The sequence below is a fragment of the Petaurus breviceps genome, unplaced genomic scaffold, assembly GCF_028583685.1.
Source record: "Petaurus breviceps papuanus isolate PSGF00001 unplaced genomic scaffold, PetGlider_PUasm1.0 175, whole genome shotgun sequence".
NCBI lineage: Eukaryota > Metazoa > Chordata > Mammalia > Diprotodontia > Petauridae > Petaurus > Petaurus breviceps.
Genome location: NW_027185764.1, coordinates 57,577,175 through 57,599,014, shown reverse-complemented (window position 1 = coordinate 57,599,014; position 21,840 = coordinate 57,577,175). Strand labels below are relative to the sequence as shown.

At 33.6% G+C, this 21,840-nt stretch overlaps 1 pseudogene; it reads right to left on the bottom strand.

Moving 5' to 3' along the window:
* The window catches only part of LOC138159212 (protein FAM98C-like), a 68,442-nt pseudogene that overhangs the window by 16,477 nt on the left and 30,125 nt on the right, over positions 1–21,840 (bottom strand).

Here is a 21,840-nt window from a genome sequence, read left to right as displayed (position 1 = left end):
AGACCCATATGTACAAAAATGTTTATAGCAGCTCTTTTTGTGGTGGCAAAGAATTGGAAATTAAGGAGGTGCTCCTCAATTAGGGAATGGCTGAACAAGTTGTGTATATGCATGTTATGGAATACTATTGTGCTATAAGAAACGAGGAGCAAACGGTCTTCATATTTACCTGGAGAGGCTTATATGAACTGATGCTGAGTGAGAAGAGTAGAACCAGGAGAAATTTGTACACAATTGCAGACACAACATATCTGTGATGACCAGCTTTGATAGACTGGACTCTTCTCAGCAATGCAGTGATATAAGTCAACCCCAAATGACTCATGATGGAGAGAAATGGGTGTATCTAGAAAAAGAACTAGAAAGAACTGAGTTTATATCCATATGGAAGCAAAATAAATGATCTTTTTTCTTTTCTTGTTTGGTTTTATGTCCTCTTTACCATTTTTCATTCCATTTGATACATTCCATCTTTATAACCTGACTAATGTATAATGTGAAAGTAAAAAAAAAATAAGGATTTCTCTTTCCCTGTTTGCCTTTTCATGCTTCTATTGCTGCTTGTATTTGAAAGTCAAAATTTCTGTTCAGCTCTGGTCTTTTCATCAATAATGCTTGAAAGTCCTCTATTTCATTGAATATACATATTTTCCCCTGGGTAGATGTTTCTTGGTTTTAATCCTTGCTCCTTTGACCTGGGGACTCTGGAATTTGGCTATAATATTCGTAGGAGTTTTCTTTTTCTGATCTTTTTCTAGGGGTGATCAGTGAAATATTGCAATTTCTATTTTGCTCTCTGGTTCTAGACTTTTGATCATGACTTTCAAGTAGTCCAATAATTTTTAAATTATCTCTTCTGCATCTATTTTCACGTCAGTGGTTTTTCCAATGAAATATTTTACAGTCTTCTATTTTTTCATTCTTTTGGCTCTGTTTTATTTTTTCTTGATTCCTCATGAAGTCATTAGCTTCCATATTCTCTATTCTAATTTTGAAGTAATTAATTTTTTCCACTGAGCTTTTGGACCTCCATTTCACATATATGTATGCGCATATCAACATATGTGTATATATACACATGTTTGCATATATGTATATACACACATAAATATGTATATATCTTTATCATTATTATTATTATCTTCTTGATAAAATATAGATACTTCAATTCAGTAATCATGTATTAAGTGCTTCCTATATGTTCTAGGCCCTGGAAGTGATTTGTTATTTGCTAACTTGTTTTGTTTTTGCTTCGCAGAATCTTTCTACTGCAAATTTTTTTGTACAAACTAAATATGACAAGAAAATGCAATTCGGTTAAACTAACAGAGATCTAGTCTGAATGCATATGTAGCATTCTCTAATTGTAGCTCCCCACCCATTTCTCAAGGGAAGGAAATGTGTTTTATCATCTGACCTCTAGGACCATGACTGATCATTGAAATATACTTTTCATCATTCTTCAACACTTCATGAAAGTGTCACCCATGTAAACTGTGAGGATCCTTTTCTTCTCCTATTTTTTCATATGAGCCTTGATTCTTAGAAACAGGCTTCCTCTCCTTTTCATGGTTTTATTGATTCCACTGAGGATTTGGAGGTGTCTCTTTAATATTTCTTTTTGGAGGGAGGAAGGTAGGGAAATTGGGAGTAAGTGACTCGCCCAGGGTCACACAGTTAGTGTTAAATGTCTGAGGTCAGATTGGAAATCAAGTCCTCCTGACTCCAGGGCCTATGCTTTATTCACTGTGCCACCTAGCTGCCACCTAGAGGTGAGTCTCTAACCAGTTGAGAATCATTTTAGTGACTCAAACTTAATTAGTTTTTAGAATGCTACAGTAGGAATAGTAGTTACAGTATTTTAGGTAGTTACCTAAATATATCTAAATGCCTGTGATTCAATTTCCCACAAGTATATACAGAGTTTAGAGCAAAATAATCTGAAATTTAGTGAGCACATGTAACAAAGGGGCATCTCACAGTACTAGATTACTAGAAGTGCATTCTGCCAGTTTCTGGGCTCTTCAAGAAGTGCAATCTTCCTGAGTGTGGTGAATTCCCATTCAATGTGCCTGACATTGGCTACTATTCTAGGCATTTCATACAGCTACTGCTATCTAAGTAGGATGCTACTAGACCCTTGGGGAAAATATGGGAATTTTTTCAATTTTATTTTTAACTTATGAGCTAGCACAAGCATTTCCATAATATAGTACAATAAAAAGATGATTATACATGAAACTGTAATTCTATTGTGCACAACTCGTTATTGTTTCAATTCCTCTAGACTCTTTGAAGCTCACAAGCTTCACTCAAGCTCAAAGGGTAAGGTGGTAGTTGGAAGGAACCTACTTTGAACCTTGAGCTAAGGTATTTCCTATTCCCTCATCCAGATGGCTCCTTTTCAAGGGGTTATTAGAACAACACCTCCCCTGGCCCCAACACACATACAGACTGCTTGTACCTTGATGAAACTACCCAATTCCTGCTGATTCAATGTATTCATGCATCACCTTCATTTCCCAATACATTTACATTTTTTCCCTTCCCTGGAGATCCATCTCTTATAACAAAGAATAAAGAGAAAAATAAAAACAGTTCAACAAAATTAATCAACACAGCAAGCATGTCAGTTATTATATTCAGTGTTCCTCTTTTAGTCTTCCACTTTTGCAAAGGAGAAAAGAAAGGGAGGAAGGAAGAAAGAAGGAAGGAAGAAAGAAAGAGGAAAAAGGAAAAGAAAAGAAAGAAAGAAAGAAAAAAGAAAGAAAAAAGAAAGAAAGAAAGAAAGAAAGAAAGAAAGAAAGAAAGAAAGAAAGAAAGAAAGAAAGAAAGAAAGAAAGAAAGAAAGAAAGAAAGAAAGAAAGAAAGAAGAAAGGAAGGAAGGAAGCATATGTCTTATGCGGGGCCTAGATTGATCATTATGAAGTTTTGATTTTTGTTGTGGTTCTTAAAATTTATATTGGGATTATTTTAAGTATGCATATGTATAAATCATACACACACATATATGAAATTACAGTTGCACACATACATGCATATGTATACTTAATATAATGTTTGTATATATTTTTATTAATTTATTCCCGGTTCTGCTTACTTTACTTTGTATTAGTTATCTTGTCTTCCATCCTTATTTTTCTTACAAATCATCTTATATCAAAGTAATATTCCATTGCATTGTAAAGCCATGCATGAGTAGCTTTCCAGAGTACTGCTGCTATGAACAGCTTTCAATGCTCTGATTACATAGTATAGTGAACACTCTTTTCAGTAACGAATCAGAGCAAAACATTTACAGAAAATCAAAATGTAGCATTCACAATGTTACAACTTGCCACAGAAAATCAAAATACAGCATTCACAATGACATCACTAAAATGGCCACATAGTTTTCACCAAAGTGTTCACAATAGTTTTCAATAAAGTACAACCATTTAGTCAATCACAAAATCCTTAATTCAGTCACAAAGTACAAAAGCCAAATTTCTCCACCCCCAGGTCACAGTAAATCATAATCTTCTCAGTCAGTACACAGTATCAAAGTAAAGTCTTCTTTCATTTTGAGTCAAGATTGGCTCTCAGCTTCCATGGTTCCTCTTCCATGGTCTCAGCTCCAACTGTTACTTGGGTTCAAAGGCAGGCAGCTCCCAGTTACTTGTACAGCTCCTTGTCCAGTTCTTTGTCTAGTAGCAGCTGCCCTGCCTCCATGATGCTTATCCCAAGAAGTTCTGATTGTCCAGCTTGTTCTCTTCCTTATATATGGCATAGCTTCTCCCCAGAAGTTCACAAGTTGTGGGGTTCATACTTTCTGTTTCTTAACAGACTTGACACAAGGCTTAAAAGAAACTTAAAGGAAACAAGGTGTTAATTCAATAGCTGAAAAAAGGTGTGAACTACTTCTGTGCTTGCCATTACAGGCATTCATGTCCCACTAATTGTTTCATCATTCCTCCATTGATAGGTCTATATTTTGTCTCTAGATTTTTGCTCCTCCAGGACCACCTCTGGGATGACCTTTCCTAATTTATACTTACAGGTTTGCTATTAAAAAGGAAGTGTATATCTCAAGTCCAAAGTAATCTGTGGTTCTACATTCCTAAAACTGTATCTCCAGAGCCCCAGCAGGTCCATTTACTCCTTACTAGTTAGCCAAAGGAGGCATTTATCTCAAAGCAAAGCTGGTATAGTAAGAATTATTGCTACAAAGCATTTTTTCCAAGAAGCTGAGATACTGTGTTATTGAGAAGAATGAACACACACATGAAGCACACTATATTTGCTGGAAATACTTATAAACCAGATGATTTATAGGTATAAGAATTATATATACACATATATCTGTGTGTATGCGTATGTGTCTTCTTATGGAATCTTCATGCTCTTTCCCCTGGGAATGATATCTCTTCTGGAAAGATCCCTCAGCTAGGCTGCAGATTAGCAGCCCTCTTAATAGTTTGACACATGATAAACAAGGCTAATTCTCACACCCCTCTTGAATTAAAGAGCCTCCAGAGGCTGATAGAACTTTGTCCAGCAAAAAGGCAGCTACCTTGTATCTCTAGATGTATGAGATAACTTCTTCATACCTTGTAAAGAAGCAATAAAATCCTAAAACTTCTTATAGTTTAAAATCTTAGCACTTTACTGTTTTTTACCAACTTCCTTTGTATTCTGGGCTTGAGTACAAATCTACTTACTGAGTCTATCCTGATAAACTTTCCTTCCCTCTTTCCCCCAAATAAGCCATTTTACTGTGAAAAGTGCTGATATAAATATCTTGGAATATATAATACATCTTTTTATTTTAGTCATTTATTTAGTATAATTTCTTACTCTTTTCCATGATCCTTGGACCATTTTGCAGACCCACAGTGTGTTATTGTTTCTATTTTTTTTTTTTACATTTCCTGCAACACTTTCTATTCCTCTTTTGTCATTCTTATCAATTTTCTGATGTTTGAGGTGAAACCACAAAAATATTTGGTTTTCATTTGTTCTTGCTATTAGTAATTTGGAGCAATCTTTCATTTATATTAACAATTCATTTGCATTTCATTTTGAGAACTAATTGTTCCTGAACTTTAGCAATTTAACAACTGAATCTTGGTCATATATTTTAGTTCCCTCTACGTATTGAAGGGGAAAAAAAAACCATACATAATAAAACAACAAAGTGAAGCTTTGTTACTTTCTTACTATGAACATCATACTGCAGAAAATATTTATAAAACAAAGAACATGTTTTGAACCAAATTGTTTAAATAATGCTTCATTTTATTAAATGGTAAAAGTACAATATCATATAATAAATATTGTATTATGGAGTATTTCACAATAGTGAAACTTAATAAGTTTCAAGGAAGAAATAGTAGCTTGATATAGTGAAATGCTTCATTTTATGTGAGAAAATGTTTGCAATAGATCCTTATTAGTGTAAATTTTAAAATGATTAATCAGTGTGAGTTTTATGAACTTCGGAAAAAAATTTTCTTCAAAAAGAAATTGAAATTACATACACACATATATCAAGAAATCCTTTTTTAGATATTTTGGTTATTAAAGATAATTGAGTCTAACCCTCTTATTTCAGAGGTGAATAATTGTCTTATACAAGACTTGTCCAAGACTAAATAGGTTACTGGTAGTCAAATAATTCAAATGCAAATTTCTTTCCTTCTTGTATTCTTTGTAATATATAGTACACTGGAGACATTTACCTTTAAAAAGATTCGAAATGAAAGACAAACCAAATGAGTCTGGAAAAGAGAACAATGTAGTGACAGATAAGGGTATATATATTTACACAAAGTGAATAAATTAAGTGATTATATATTCTTTCCTTTTATTTTTTTCTCAAAGAGCCAGATAACTGAGGGAAGCATGTAAAAAAAAAACTTGTAAGCTAAGATGTTTTTACTTTATTTCAGTGCTAAATTTCATAATTCAAGGATTTCTGATTGTCTAAATGTTCATTCTACTGATGTAGATCATATCTCTTCAAGATTTAAAGCAGATAATCTTTGTAAGCTGCTCTGACAGGAAAGTCATCATCTCCAGGACCAGTCTTCATTTCCCCCCCTTAAATCTCAAACTCTCTAATTTGGGGTAGGGAGGTAGTAGAATAACAATTAGAATTGGACATTGATGGTTTCAAGGTATTAAGGTAAAAGATGATAAGGCAAGCTATCTCATTTCACAGAGACAGGATCCTATTGTCTCATCACTGGCTATCCAATGAAACAAGTAGTAGCAGAAATGAGAAATATACACCAAGAGTAAGATTCTGTATAGTGATCTACTTGAAACAGGTATCAGCACATTAACCAAATGTCTTTGCAAGCACTGTGATTCTTTAAAGCCTCCTAAAATAAGTAGAGCATTTATTTGCATAATGAAATAAGGTCATAGGATCATAGCTCTGGAAGGGACCAAAGTCTGGGTTTCCCCAACCCAGACACCTTGAAGTGTTTCTAATTCTACTTATCCTTAGAATATGGAATGAATTCTCAAAAAAAATAACAAAAAAAATAACTTCAATGCATTTTACTGGGGAAAAAGTTATATAGTTCTTTCAAAGACAAAAATGGAGAAAATTAGGTAGAGCATAGAATGTTGCAATTTTTAAAAAACAAGTTATGTGATATAAAGGGACTAGACAAAAAGGTAATCACTAAGTACAGACATGTGAGTATAATCATAGTATCTAGGTCCCAATATCTTTCACAATAAGGTGATTGTTTTTTATCACCTTATTTGCAAAATCATTAGTTTAACTTTTTGTATGAAGTTGGTATATTTAAATCTGTCTTTTGTTTCCATTACCCAATTTTCATTATCAATATCTCATTTGACTTGGTGAATGTTGAATTGTTTTATTGGCATATCATATTTTTTTCTCATTTTTATTCCCTAGCTTTGCACTAATTTTGACCTTTGTTCTAAACAAATACTTGATCTAACTCTTCAGAGGAAGATAATTCAAACATTTACTTCTTTTCTATAAAAATATAAATAACTTCTTTTTTTATATCACTAACGTCTTTCTTTTTCCAGCACCTTCCAATTATTTTCTCTCAGAAATTATTCTTTCATGTGTAGGCATAAGGATGGTTTCCATATTCCTACTTTACTAATCATAGAAGGCCTAGATTTCTTATTTAAATAAATCTATGACAGGTATGAACTAGGTGTGAATAAAACTTGGCTAATATGTATTGAAGCTGTCATTGATCAAGGGCATTAGATAAGGTGAAAGAAGTCTTTGATCAATTTGGAAGGAATAATCACTGGATAAAAAGAAGTATAATGATGATGTTGATATTGAATGGTATGGGTGAAAGACGGTGAGGCTCAGTTCATAATTCAGCATTCTAGTGGGGAACCAGAAAAAAGGAGTATCAGGCCCCTGAGAGAGAGAATAGCTTTGGGAGCAGGGAGGTGGAGAGAAAGTCTCCTGCCTTTATTTTTGTCTCCACATTCTCTATTGTCTCCCTGCCACCCACTGCAGTTAAGTGGAAATTGATCTTGTTAATCTCTTAAGATAATAAAATTCATTCCCCTCATTAGCATCCTAGCAGAGTCCCTGGGAATAACAGTGATTGGCAGTAATGTCTACATCAGTTGCCAAATACAAATTCGACAAGGATCCCAGATGAAAACTACACAATGCTAAAATTGAACATTAAGGTGCTCCCCCAAAGGAGAAAATGAGTTCCAACAAATAGAAGCTGTTCTAAATTCAAACTCATTTTTCCCTAGACTCTGTATCTATTTCTAGTAAATTGTGTCCCAGAATTTTTTTTTTGGGGGGGAGAGGTTGATGTATGGGTGGAGGAATGGGTTGAACCTAAAGTTCTTATATCCTTAAGTATTTCTAGTTCAGTTATGGTGGCTAATTAATATATAGCAAATAATATAAGCATTAAAGGAAGCACATCACTGGGGCCTTTTGAGCTATAGTATTTGAAAAACACCTACATCTGTCATTTAAGTCCAAAGAGATTTTGAAGGGAGAAATAGCATCTATCTTCTTTATGCCCAACATGTCAGTTGAAATCAGGGTCTGGAATAGTAGTCTCAGAGCTTGCACTGCATAGAAATAAGGATTCTATGTAGTAATTTATTTTTGATCTCTCTCATTCCTTATTTTTAATGAATGTTTCTTACATTTCTCACCAACCTTACCTATTTTCATCTTTACCATAAAGTAATTAAATACAAAAGCATTGGGGGCCTTATCAAGTCCATCATATAATTTTTTCTGCCTCTTTATCCTATGCAGCAAATGTTGCCACATATATCACAATTATGTTCAGTCTTTAGATACATAAAAAAATCCTTCACTAAGTCCTTTATTTGTCTCTCCATGGAAACCTGTGGACCATCCTTCCATTTAGTTTTTGCTTCTTTCTTTATTCTGGTTTCATTTTACGAGAACATCCAGAGGCACAATTCAGTACCTCCAATGGTATACCCTTTTGTATTGTATATTCTATTGTATACCAATTGTGCATCTTTGGTTATTGAATCAAGATTTCATATTTAGAATACCCACAACCAAATTAAAGAATATAGATGTGCTTTCTATATATAAGGTACCTTTCTCAACACTTAATACAACTGTATAGTATTAATGCTAATGGGAAAATGTCAACCTTAGAAAACTAAATTGTTTTCAAGAACAATAGAAGAATAGTTAAACCAAATGATATGTGGTCACCAGTTTGGTTCTATCATCATCATCATCGTCATCATCATCATCATCATCATCATCATCATCATCATCATCATCATCGTCATCATCATTGTCATCAGCATCATCTCGATCCTCTGACTAATAGTTTATCCTAATAAGCTTATCACCAAGAAACTTTGGTACTCACACTTCTTTAGTACCCTCAATGGCTTCTATCTCTCTGAAGTATGGATGGCAAAGGAAAACCTTCCTCCTATTGCTTCCATTTATAAAGACCTCAAATCTCAGCCATTTCTTCATTCACCTCCAACAGTTTTATTTGACTGTGACTCCACGATCATGTGCCAACAGTTCATTCTTCAGCTTTTCATTTTCCTTGTGTGTGTTTTCTGTTCCTAATAGATTGTTAGCTACTTGAGGAAGGGAGGATCATTCTTCTTCTATTTGAGACCTCACGGCATAGCACAGTGCCTGGGACATGGTAGGGACTTAAAAATGTTTATCATATTATATTGCTATTTCTAATTCTTATGTATTTATTAAAGTTAATCCCTAAGGACTTCAATTTGCCAAAACTTTTGTAGAATATTTTAAGATGTCATGTGCAACTATTCGAATTGATCTGGATTTATTTGGTCAAAATTGGGAAATATTCAAAATATGGTCATATGTTGCATTCGAGTTACTAAACTTCAGAACCTTAATTTTGCATGTTTGATTTTTAAATTCAACCTTTTATGTTTAAATATGTGCTTCCCACTTGCTTCACTTTCACCTTTGATACCACTTTTACAATTATGTAGTAGTTCAGGTGCATTCAATTAATATTTTGTGGGACTGACCCACAGTCAGATCCTGATGTCATTGCCCCAAATATGGTGTAAAGAGAAAGTGGGGACATTGAGTGTGAGTTCTAAGTATTTGCACTATCTGAAATTACCTTAATATGCTATTTATATTCAGTGGAATTTTATCTTCTTAACTTGTGGATTCAGCTTTACTTATTCTATATGTGACACATAATTCATTTTTATTTTGATTTTTATATTCCAAGATTCCACTTAATATCTTATATTTAAATAATAAAAATTTCAAAATTACTAATAATCAGAAGAAACACAAATTAAAATAACTCTAAAGTACATCTTCATATCCATAAAATTGTCAAGGATAATAAAAAATGGAAAATTGCCATGCTAATTAGAAAGTGAAAAAATAGACACCCTAATTCACTGATAGAAGAGCTATGAACTGGTTAAATCATTTTGAAAGATGAATTGGAATTATATAAGTTACAAAATTGTTTGTGCCTTTCGGATAAACAAATCTGCTGTTTGGTTTTTTATTGCAAGGAGCTCCTGAAAAAGGGAAAAAAAGTCTTCTCTGTATGAAAATATTGCTAGTAGACCTTTTTTTAGAATAGAAAAATATTGAAATTAAATCTTGTGACTGATAGTCAACAGCTTGACAAAGAGTGATGTATAATTATAATACAATACTCCATAAGTAAGTAGAACTATGAAGAATTTTAAGAAATGCATTGTGGGAGGGGCATCAGAGTCAAAATGGCAGAGAAATGGTGGGGACTCACCTGAGCTTTCCACAAAACATCTCTGAACCACTCTAAATAATAACCTAAAAGAAATTCTGGAGCATCAGAACCCAGAAAAGGATGGCGTGAAAAATTTTTCCAGCCCAGGATAACCTAGAAGGTCAGTAGGAACGATCTGTTATACCAGGGTGAGAATCCAGTTCAGGCTGTGCCAACATAGACTGGGACCCATAAAACCAGCAGTGGGAAGAAAATGAATAAACGAATCAGCAGCAACAGCATTTGATCTATGTTTTTTTTCTTTTTTACAACATGATTACCAAAGAAATATATTTTCATGATATAATGGTAATGGTAATTTGAAGATCTTCCCTGCCTCCTAATGGGCTATATGTAATCACATGGTGCCTGTGAAGGGAGGAATTTGTTGAAGGGTGAAGCAGAGAACAGAGGAAGCTGGGAGTCAGAGCAGATATATGGCAGGAGAGGACTGCAGACAAGGAGACAGCTAGGCTCCTGAGTGTTTGTTACCCCCCAACTGTGACAGCTAGGTTTGTGAGGGTTTATTTGTGGGAAGGCTAAAGCATGGTGTGACTCCCTGCTGTATTATGGTTTATTAACTTCTTTGTTGCTTTATGGATTTGCTTTCCTGGTGTTGGGATTTAGTTTTCTGGTGTCTAAATAAATGTTTTGCTTCTGTCTTCTATATGGAGAGTGTGTTATATTTTGCAATTGAGGACTATGCCTACATATTCATAGTCACTGTTGGTGCTGTGAATATTGAGTTGGCAAAACACATGATTACACATGTATAACCTATATCAAATTGTTTGTCTTCTCAATGAGGGAGTGGGAAGGAAAGGAGAGAATTTGGTACTCAAATTTAAAAATTAATGTTGAAAAAAGTTTACATGAATTGGGGAAAAATAAATACTATATTAAAAATGTAAAGAAAGAAATTGCATAAAAAGCTTCTATGAAGTTATATCAAGTGAACAAGATGAAAGAAAAGAACATAGAAAAATACTACAAGTGTGCATTATAATTAGTGCAGCTTTAAATGTGAGCTGAATTCAGTTAACAATGTTAATTAAATTAAATTAATTATAATTCAGAGCAATGTTATCATAAATATAAAACATACAATTGGTCTTTCCTTTAAAAAACCTAAACAACTAATCTATAAAGTGAGTGAAATCACTTTTATGCTGTTTTATTTAACTGTTTTCAGATATTGTGTTCATTTTGAGTGATTTAATTGGCAGAACCGAGGTGTTTATGTGATGTGTTGAGGGAAAATTTATTTTAAAAAATTATAGAATTAAGAGCCCATGTGACAACACTCTCAATTTACAAAGAACAAATACAAAGAATATGCAACAACCTGGATCTCTTTCAGTGGTTATAGCAGACAATAAGCTGTTGTCTCATTACATCAAAAATAAAACCAATAATTTCAAACCATCACCTCTATCATATGTATTGCAATCAACTAACCTGTTGCTAAAATATGACTTCCATATTGATGTTAATTCATGTAATTTAATCTAAATAATGCTATTACTTATTTGGAAAGGAAATGATGATAACTATTATTTGGTCTTGGTTTAGTATCTCAGACCCTTAATCTGTTGTGAATTAGTGAATATTGGGATTGAATTAGACACGTTTTTCTGGGTAAATGCACATTCATTCACTTTTGTGATCATTCTATTCCATACAAGAGCTTCATATCATTAGGTAAAAAAAATGTGAATATTACAAATTCAAAATGAAATTTAATTTCGACTTGTCTTGTAAAATTTTCTCTTAGTTATAAATAGATAGTCAAATAAAAAATCTTGTAAATGTCAGGCACATCTAAAGTTGAAGAAACTAAAAAAATTTCATGGTAAAGTAAAATTACTAGAGTCATTATACAGGCAAGTAATAAACCATGCATAGAATAAGTTTGTTGTTCTTTTAAAAATTATTATTTATATATTTTTACCATTCTGATTTTTAAAATTTTGACTTCAAAATTATCTACCATCATTTCCCTACCCAGGAAGAAGTCAAGCCCATGTGATATTAATTAGATATGTAAAATTTTGTAAAACATATTCTCCTATTAGCCATATTGCATGATATAAAGTGAGAAATTTTTAGTTGAATTTGTGCTCTGAGTTCATCAATCTCCTCCTGGAAGAGAATAGCATTTTTTTTTAACCATAAGTGCTTTGGAATGGTCTTGGGTCATTGTATTGATCAAAGAAGCCAATTTTTTTCACAGTGGATCATCATTGCAATAGTTCTGCTATTCCCAGTTCTTCTTACTTAATTTTGCATCAGTTTAAGTAGTTCTTGGCATGCTTTATTTTTTTTCTTCTGAAGCCATCATCCTTATCATTTCTTATAGCACAACAGTACTCCCTCAAAATTGTATGCCACAGATTGTTCATCCATTCTGCATTGATGAGTATCCCCTAAATTTCCAATTTTTTGCCACCAAAAAAAGAACTGCTATAAAAATTTCCTCTCTCTCTCTCTCTCTCTCTCTCTCTGTCTCTCTGTCTCCCTCTGTCTCTCTGTCTCTCTCTCTCTCTGTCTCTCTCTACACACCCACACCCACATATATATGTGTGTGTGTGCGTGTGTGTGTGTGCATGTGTGCATGTGTGTGTGTGTACGTGTGTGTGTGTGTGTGTAATTTTCCTTTCTCTTCACCTCTTTAATATGCAAACCTAGTAGCGGTATTTCTGAGTCAATGGGTGTGTAGGTTATAACCCTTTGAGTATAGTTCCAAACTGTTAACCAGATTGTTTGGACAAATTCACAACTCTACTGGCAGGTCATTGTTGTCCACATTTTGCTTCATGCTCTCCAGCAATTGTCATTTCTGCTAGATCTAAATTGCTTACTAAGAGTTGTTTTAATTCACTTTTCTCCCATTAATATAGATTTAGTGCATTTTTTATGTGTCAATAAATAGCTTTGATTTCTTCTTCTGAAAACTACTTGTTCATATCCTTTGACAATTTATCAGTTGGGGAATGGCTTTTATTTTTGTACATTTGGCTCATTTCTATACTTAGTATAAAACTGAGAAATTCGATTTTTAACAGAGAAACTTACTGTAAATTTTTTTTATATCACTTCATTTTCTATGGTACCTTTTAGGAAAATGCAGTTCCATAATCACTTCTTTGAATTAAGTCTATTTTTGCTTTTGATTTGTCTGAGATTGTAATTGCTATCCCTGCTTTTTCTAACTTTAGCTGATACATATTAGATCCTATGCCAGAGCCCTTTATTTTAACTTTTTGTCTTTCAATTTCAAGTGTGTTTCTTTAAAAAATGTTGAATTCTGGTTCCTAATTCATTTTGCTATGAGCTTCCATTTTATGTGTGTGCTCATCCCATTCACATTTAAGATTCCTATGTACTTCCCTTTATGCCATTTTCTTCTGTTTGTTCTCTTTTTTCTTTTTACCCTGTCTTTCCTCAAAAGTTTATTTTTTATCTGTTGCTTCCCTTAATCCATTTTCCATTTTGTCACCCCCAACCCCCTTTCTCTTATCCTTTTCTCTTCCTATTTCCTGTGTTGGGTAAGGTAGATTTCTATACACAAATGAATCTGTAGGTATGTGTCTGAGTGTGTGTATACATATATACACACATATTTTTGTGTATGTACATATGTACATGTGAGTGTGCACATGTGTGTATAGTTCCCACTTTGAACTAATTCTGATGAGGAAATCATAGCATCCTCATTTCCTCTCCATTGTAAAAGCTCTTCCTTGCTTTCTGGTTTTATTTGAGAAAATTTCCTCATTCTTTTTTTTTCTTCTCTACATCTTTCTTCTGCCTTCTCCCAGCACATCCCTCTTTCTCACTTCTTCATTTTTTGGACATCATTCAAATGTACTTGACTCACACCCACGTCCTCCATCTATGTATACTTCTTTTAACCGCCCTAATAATGATAAATGTCTTAGTTGCATGTATCATCTTCAATACAGGAATGTACAAAAAAAGAAACTTATTGAGTCCCTTATGATATCTCTATCACGTTTATCTTTTTTATGCTTCTCTTGAGTTTTGTGTTCGAATATTAAATTTTCTAATCTGTTCTGCTCTTTTCATAAGGAATGTGTGAAAGTCCTCTATTTCATTATATATATTCGTCAGAAGAATTATACACATTTTTTTTCTGGGTAGTTATTTTAGTTTTAATTCTAACTCCATTGCCTTCTGTAGTGTAATATTTCAAGTGCTTCACATGGAAAATGAAAATCTTGTCTGATCCTGACTGTAGATCTATGATATTTGATTGGTTCTTTTCTGTTTGTTTGCGATATTTTCTCTCTGACTGAGGAACTCTGGAACTTGGCCATAATATTCCTGAGAGTTGTTATTTTGGAATCTTTTTTAGAAAGTGATCAGTGCATTTTTTCAACTTCTATTTTACCTTGTGGGTCTAAGAGATTAAGGTAGTTTTCATTTAGAATTTCTTGAAATATTAAACTATCTCTCCTCCATCTCATTAGTGTAAGAGCTAAAAATAATCACTAATATTTTTTGGCCATTCATATAATCACCAAATTTCAGAGTTCAACATTATTACATGTGATAGCTAGTCCAATATGAAAAGAATTAATGAAGAGAATATTTACAAGAAAGTTGGAAAACCCCCTAGCTCATACATCTAGGAATACTCTTGAGAGTTGCCTGAATCAGAGAAAAATGTACTTGGGAAATGTTTAACAAAATAAATAAGACTATAAGAACATAGATAACATTATTTTTTTGTTTTCTAAGTCAATATATAGTCCACAGAAATTCCTTACCATTTGAATCTGAGACCACTATATATTTTCTAAAGCAATTGGGGTTAAGTAACTTGCCCAAGGTTACACAGCCAGTTATTTTGTGTGGGTGTTAAGTATCTGAGGCTGGAACTGTTCTCAGGTCCTCCCGACTCCGGGGCCAGCGCTCTTACTCACTGCACCACTTAACCGCCCCTGAGACCACTATTTTATAGCACAGATGACGAAATATTATCCTGAGTTTTTGTTTTTATGTGAAGATCTTCAATGAAGAAGAGCTAGCTTCTTTCTGAAGTTGACTAATCCCCTTTTCATCATTACAATATCTAATCATTAAGGAGGTTTTTTCCTACATTAAGCCTGAATTTTTCCTTAGTAATTTCTACCTATTACTCCTATTCCTTATTCTCGTCATCTGAGATCAAGCAGAATAACTCCCCGTTCCATATAATATCCTTCTTTTGTTTGTTCATTTGTCATTTCAGAGAATTAAAGATTGCAGAATTGGCAGGAACCTCAGTAGTCATCTAATCCAACCTACACAAAAAGGAATTCCTTATAATAACATTTTTGGTGATTTGTTTTAGACTTTTTCTGCAGATCTCCAAAGAAAGAAAACTCATCATGACTTCATATAGTTCATTCCTCTTTTTTTTTTTTTTTACAGCTTTAATAGTCAGGAATTATTTTTATATTAGCAAACCTAAATTTAACCTCTTAGCTAAAATTATCAAACCTCTTAGAAAAAATTTCTATCCATTGATCCTTATTCTGAGTCCTTGGCCCAAACAGAAGAAAAACAAGCAAACAAACTAATTTCTCTTCTCCATTATAGCCCTTCAAATACTCAGAAACAGCAAACCTATTCTCCCTGAGTCTCCTCCAAGCTAAACCCTCCCAGTTCCTTCAAGTAATCCTCATATGGCATGGATTCATCACAGCAGACTGATTGTTCTCTCTATGCTCCTTAATTCATCAAAATCTCAAAATCTGGGTGCCCAGAACTGAACATATTACCCTAGATGAGATCTGATGAAGGCAGATTGTTGTGTGACCATCATATTTTAGTCCTGGAATTTCCCCTTCTCTTAATGCACCGCAAGATTCTATTAGATTTTTTTGTGGCTACCATATCATATGACACATGTTTATTGAGTTTGAATTACCTAAAAAGTTCATTTCTTTTTTTCCAGAAAAATTGGGTAACCATGCTTTCTCTATATCATTGCCGTGTAGTTCATTTTAAGATAATCTCAGAAAAAAAAAGACACTAGAATTAAAGGGGACTGGTAATGGCTTCTTGTAGAAGATGGGTTTTGATTTAAGACACAAAGGAAACCAAGGAAGTCAATTAGCACAGAAAAGGAAAGAGCACATTCCAGACATGGAAGACAACCAGTGAAAATACAGACAGGTAATAGAGTATTCTGTCCAAGTTGTTCCTTGGAGACTAAGAGTCAAAGAGACTAGTTACTGAATCAGAAGCCTCGGAAGGTAGTATGGGATCAGTTGATTAAGGGCTTTAAAAACCAAAGAGAGGATATTATATTTGATCTGGAGCTAATAGGCAGCCACTAAAGGGAAGGGGTTGGTGACATGGTCAGACCTACACTTTAAGAAAATCAATTTGATAGCTGAGTAAAGGATATATTGAAGTAGGGGAGATACTTGATTCAGCAAAATCAAACAGAAAGCTATTTTGATAGTCCAGGCAAGGAATGATGAGGGTCTGTTCTAGAGTAGTGGTAGTGTCAAAGGAGGGAAGGGGATGCTTATGGAAGATATTAGGAAGGAACCCTGTTCCCCCATATCCAATCCATTGATAAGTCATCATGACTTGATGGCAGGTTGTGGGCAGGGATGTAAAAGAGAGAGAGGAATCAAAGATGATACCTAGGTTATGACCCCACTTGATTAAGATATGGTTATCAACCCAGATCAAGTCTCATCCCTTCCTGCCTGGACCATTGCAATATATTACTAATTGGTTTCTCTGCCGCAAATCTCTACCCTCTTCAATCAATCTTTCCCATAACTGTTAAACATATTCCTAAAGTATAAATCTTATCATTTCACTGCCATAATCAAGAAGCTCATCTGGCTCTCTATTCTCTTTTATATTTATATTTCAATATTTTACACTGAAAGACACAATACAACCAAAATATAGTCATAACCATAAGTGAATAAAAAGTGTAACAATATTATTTAGTATTTATATAGTGACAGAAGAATTACAAAGTATTTTATATATATTCTCTTATTTTATCCCCATAACAACCTTGAGATTTTGATCCCCATTTACAGATGAGAAAAATGATACACATAATATTAAGTGACTTGCCCATGGTCATACAGCTAGTAAGTACCTGCAGTAGGATTCAAATTCAGATCTTCCTGATTCCAGGTAAAAGACTCTATCCATTGCACCATCTAGCACAGAACATAATAGATTTTCTTTGCAAGTAATGTTTCTCTTTTTATGCCTGGTAACTATACACAATAAAGAAAAGAGGAAATCCAGATAAAATCAATTTACCTCTTCTTTAAATTCAGCACATAATTTTAAATGTATTTTAAATTATGTTTTATTTTTGCATTATCTAGATTTTCTCCTCATCACTCCTCCTGATCCTCTTCTTCCTTCACAGTGAGTCATTTATCATAACAAAGGGATTTTTTTTAAGAAAAAAGAGGAGGAAAAACAGCAAAATTGAACAATAGATCAGAAAAAAATTTCACATGGTCTATAATCAATGCATATCCATGAACCCCCTTCCTCCCCTAGTCTCTGGAAAGGTATATTGAGAGATATATTTTTATACTTATTGCTTGTGGTTAAGCTTGTTCTTTGCAATTTTGCAACATTCAGCTGTTTTGTTTTTTTTTATTATTTTTTTTGCAGTTGCTCTTTCCATTTATGTTGCACTAGTCAATGCATTCATTGCTTTCCTGACTCAGCTGATTTACCTTTGCATCAGTTTATTTAGGTCTTTTAATAATTCTTTCTTCTAAATAGGTTTATTAGTTTTTATAACATGGGCATATTCCATTACATTAATTTGTCCCAATTTATTCATCAATTTATGTGTGTCTTCTTTGATTCCAAGTCTTTGCTGCCACAAAAATAGTGCTGCTATAAATACATGCATATATGGAACCTTACTTTTTTTCAATAAGCTTCTTGGTGTATACTGGAATTGAATTCCTGAGTCAAAATAAAGACATTTTAGCCAATTTATTGGTTGTTGTCTAAAATGGTTGTACTAATTCACAGACCTAAGAATAATACATTAGTTCATGTCTTTCCACAACCTCTCAACATTCACTATTCTCATCTTTTATTATCTTTGCCAATTTTCTGGAAACTCAGGTATGTTTTTGATGTATATTTCTTTTATCATCAGAGATAGGTGCATTATTTTCATGGAATTCTCTATTGCTTTTATGGTAAATGTAAACTCCAATAATTGATACTTAGAAGCTTTGTTTCAAGATCTTCTCTAACTTAATTTATAGGCTTCTTTCACATTATTTTTTTTTTTCACACACTCTGAATTCAAGCCAAACTGGCTATTTTCATTTTCACATATGTCATATTCCATTTCCTCTCTCTGTACCTTTGCATAATTTGTGTCCCATGACTGGGAAGCAATCCTTTTCCTTCCCTTCAAATTGTTCTTTAATTTCATGTCATACTTCCACCCAATGCTTATGACGTCTTACACATTATGTAAGTGCAACTTGTACAAAGACAAAAATTAAATAGTCTCTGCATTCAAGGACCTTACATTATATCAGAGAAGAATATCTATGTATGTATCGCTTGCATGTATATATTAACATATGTTTATAAACAAAGTAAATGAGTCTGAGGTCAAAGAATCATTTCAGGCATCAGGAGCACCAGTACAAAGCTTTGGAAATAGAAAATGCAATGACACATATATAGAACTGCAAACAGAAACATTTGATTGAATTGCAGAGTGAATTAAGGGATGAGGAACAATTCAAAAGATGCTGTGGAAGTAGATTTAACAAAACTTGTCACCTAATAAAGGAATGAGGGATGAATCCGAGGATGGTAATCTAGACGACTCTGATGGTGAGTATGCCCTCAATAGTAATCAGAAGAGGGGTGGATTTTTAGGAAAATGTAATGAATTGTTCTAGACATATTGAATTTGAGATGCCAAAGGAACATGATCGATATGTCCAATAGGTGGTAAGTGATGCAGGAGTGGAAGTCACTAGAGAGACATAGACAGAGTATGTACAGTAGTTCTGTGACCTACCTACTTATCTACCTGCCAAAAGACAATTAAAGAATTGGATCTTATTCAATGTCAGTACAGAAGTGGGGATATGAAGAGGGAGCATGGAGGGAGTGTTCTATATTCTATTTCCCCACCCATCATTAAATATATCATCAGAGAGACAAAATCAACTTCATAAGCAATTGATTCAGATGAGACATGAAAGAGGACAAACCAGGCACACCACATAAAAACAGATTTATAGATCGTGACCTCTTTGGCACAGAAAGAGGAGCAACTTTAGAATTCTGCAGGGACACAATCCTTGGACCCCAAAGAGATTTATATATCCTAAAGGAAATTCATGAGGATTCCAAGAAGAGAGAAAATGAATTAAGGCAAACTTTATCTATGAATTATTCCATTGCCAATGTACTTTCCCATCTCAAGCCCACTTTTTCCCTAAGCATTGTCAAAAAAATAATGTCCAATACCTTTAAGTGGATGTTTTTGTACCAACTGTTCCTACTATATCATCTGAGTAAATTATCATCTTTAAAAAGTTGATTATCTTTGGCTGGCTAATTAATAATTAATAAAAGTACAACTGGAGGGGAGCTCATGGATAATAGTAATAGAAAACCATTCCCAACTTTTCAGTGTGATACCTAGAATTCTAAAGAGAAAAACACAATTTACTTTTTGGAAACCTAATTCGTCAGTGGTAGTGGGAGTTGGGAAATATTTAGAGAAGATGAAAAATTATTAATAAACTCATGTGAAATAAGAGACATACAGATATCCTCCTACTTTTTTTCTGCTCCTAAGTCTCTGAACAAAAATAAGGGCTTTTCTTTATCTACTGTCCTCTCTTCTTTGGATAAAAGTAGCTTAATTTAGCAATGAAGTATAAATGTGGTAGGAACAAAATCAACCAATATTCCTAAAGCAAATTAAATCACAGATATATAATTTAAGCATGCCTGAGAAGAAGAGGCAAAGGAAACATAAATTTGATCATTTCTGAGAATTTTTTTCCAGTTAACTCAATAATGCCCCACTTCAATAGCACTTTTACCAGATTGGGCTCTTTAGGCAAAGTGTACGAATCAACAAAGGGCAGGTTTTTGTTTTCTGTTTTTTATATTTATGCTCTTATTAATGGATTAATGAGTGTTGAGACTTAGAAGATATCTTGCTTGATATTGGTCTATAAGTGTCTATCAGTTCTGGGGACTATTTTAATGGAATTTGATTATGGAGATATAATTAAATTCATCCTTTTAGTTGAACTGATAGGAAAAGATGATAGTTTAAGAAAGTGCAGAGTTTAATAATATTTCTTTATTCCTTACTCTCATCAACACATAAATTTTCACATTTTTAGTGTTTAACCTTTTGAAAAGGTTCAGTTTTGTAATAATTTTCTCAGGCAAGTTTAGCTTTCAAAGTATTTAGACATGATACTAGTGAGCATGCCATTCAAAACTGTCTTTATAGTAACCTGTTTTCCTAGGGTGCTCTAAACCATGTGTAGGCAAGAATATTTTTTCCAACTGTATGTTATTTGAAAATGGATGGGTAAAATTTCTCTCCCTTCAAATTTGACATAAGGTAGCTGTATCTATGGGTGCAGTGAATATAACACTGGGTCTGGAACTAGGAAGACTCATCTTCACGAATTCAAATCCAGCCTCAAACACTTACTAGCTGCTTGACACTGGACAAGTCACTTAACCCTTGTTTGCCTCAGTTTCCCCTCTATAAAAGAAGCTAGAGAAGGAAATGGGAAACCATTTTAGTATCTTTACCAAGAAAACCCCAAAATGGGTCAGGAAAAGTCAGACACAACTGAAGCAACTCAACGGCAACAACAAGCTGTGTCTATGCTATTCACTAATAACTTTACATAAATATGACAAGAAAGATCATCCACATTTTGTAGATGGGGATCAGAGTAGTCGGCAAAAGATAACTCTTTGAAATACAGAACTAAGTAGACTCATAAGCAGTGATCTCTTCCCATCAGGCCATAATTTAGTTAAACTTATGTGGGTGCTTTTATCTCATAATGGATAAAAATAGGCAAAGTGGGGGAAAGCAAGGGGAAGTAAATATGTCACTACTTTTCAAAATGACTGATTTTTGAGGCAGCTAAGTGAATAGAGCACCAGCCCTGGAGTCAGAAGGACATGAGTTCAAATCCAGCCTAATACACTTAGTAGCCATGCGACCTTAGGCAAATCACTTAACCACAATTGCCCTGCCTTCCACCTTAAAAAAAGAGCAAAAATTTAAAATAAAAAAAATAAAAATTACTGATTTTGACTAGAAACTTTTTTCTTATAAACACCCCAACTTGAACTCATGCAGATAGGTCAGTAGAAATTTCTTTTTCAGGGAAACAGAAATGCATGGCTATATAGATTGATACACATATATGTGTGTATATATATATATGTATATAGATAGATAGATAGATAGATAGATAGATAGATAGATAGATAGATAGATAGATAGATA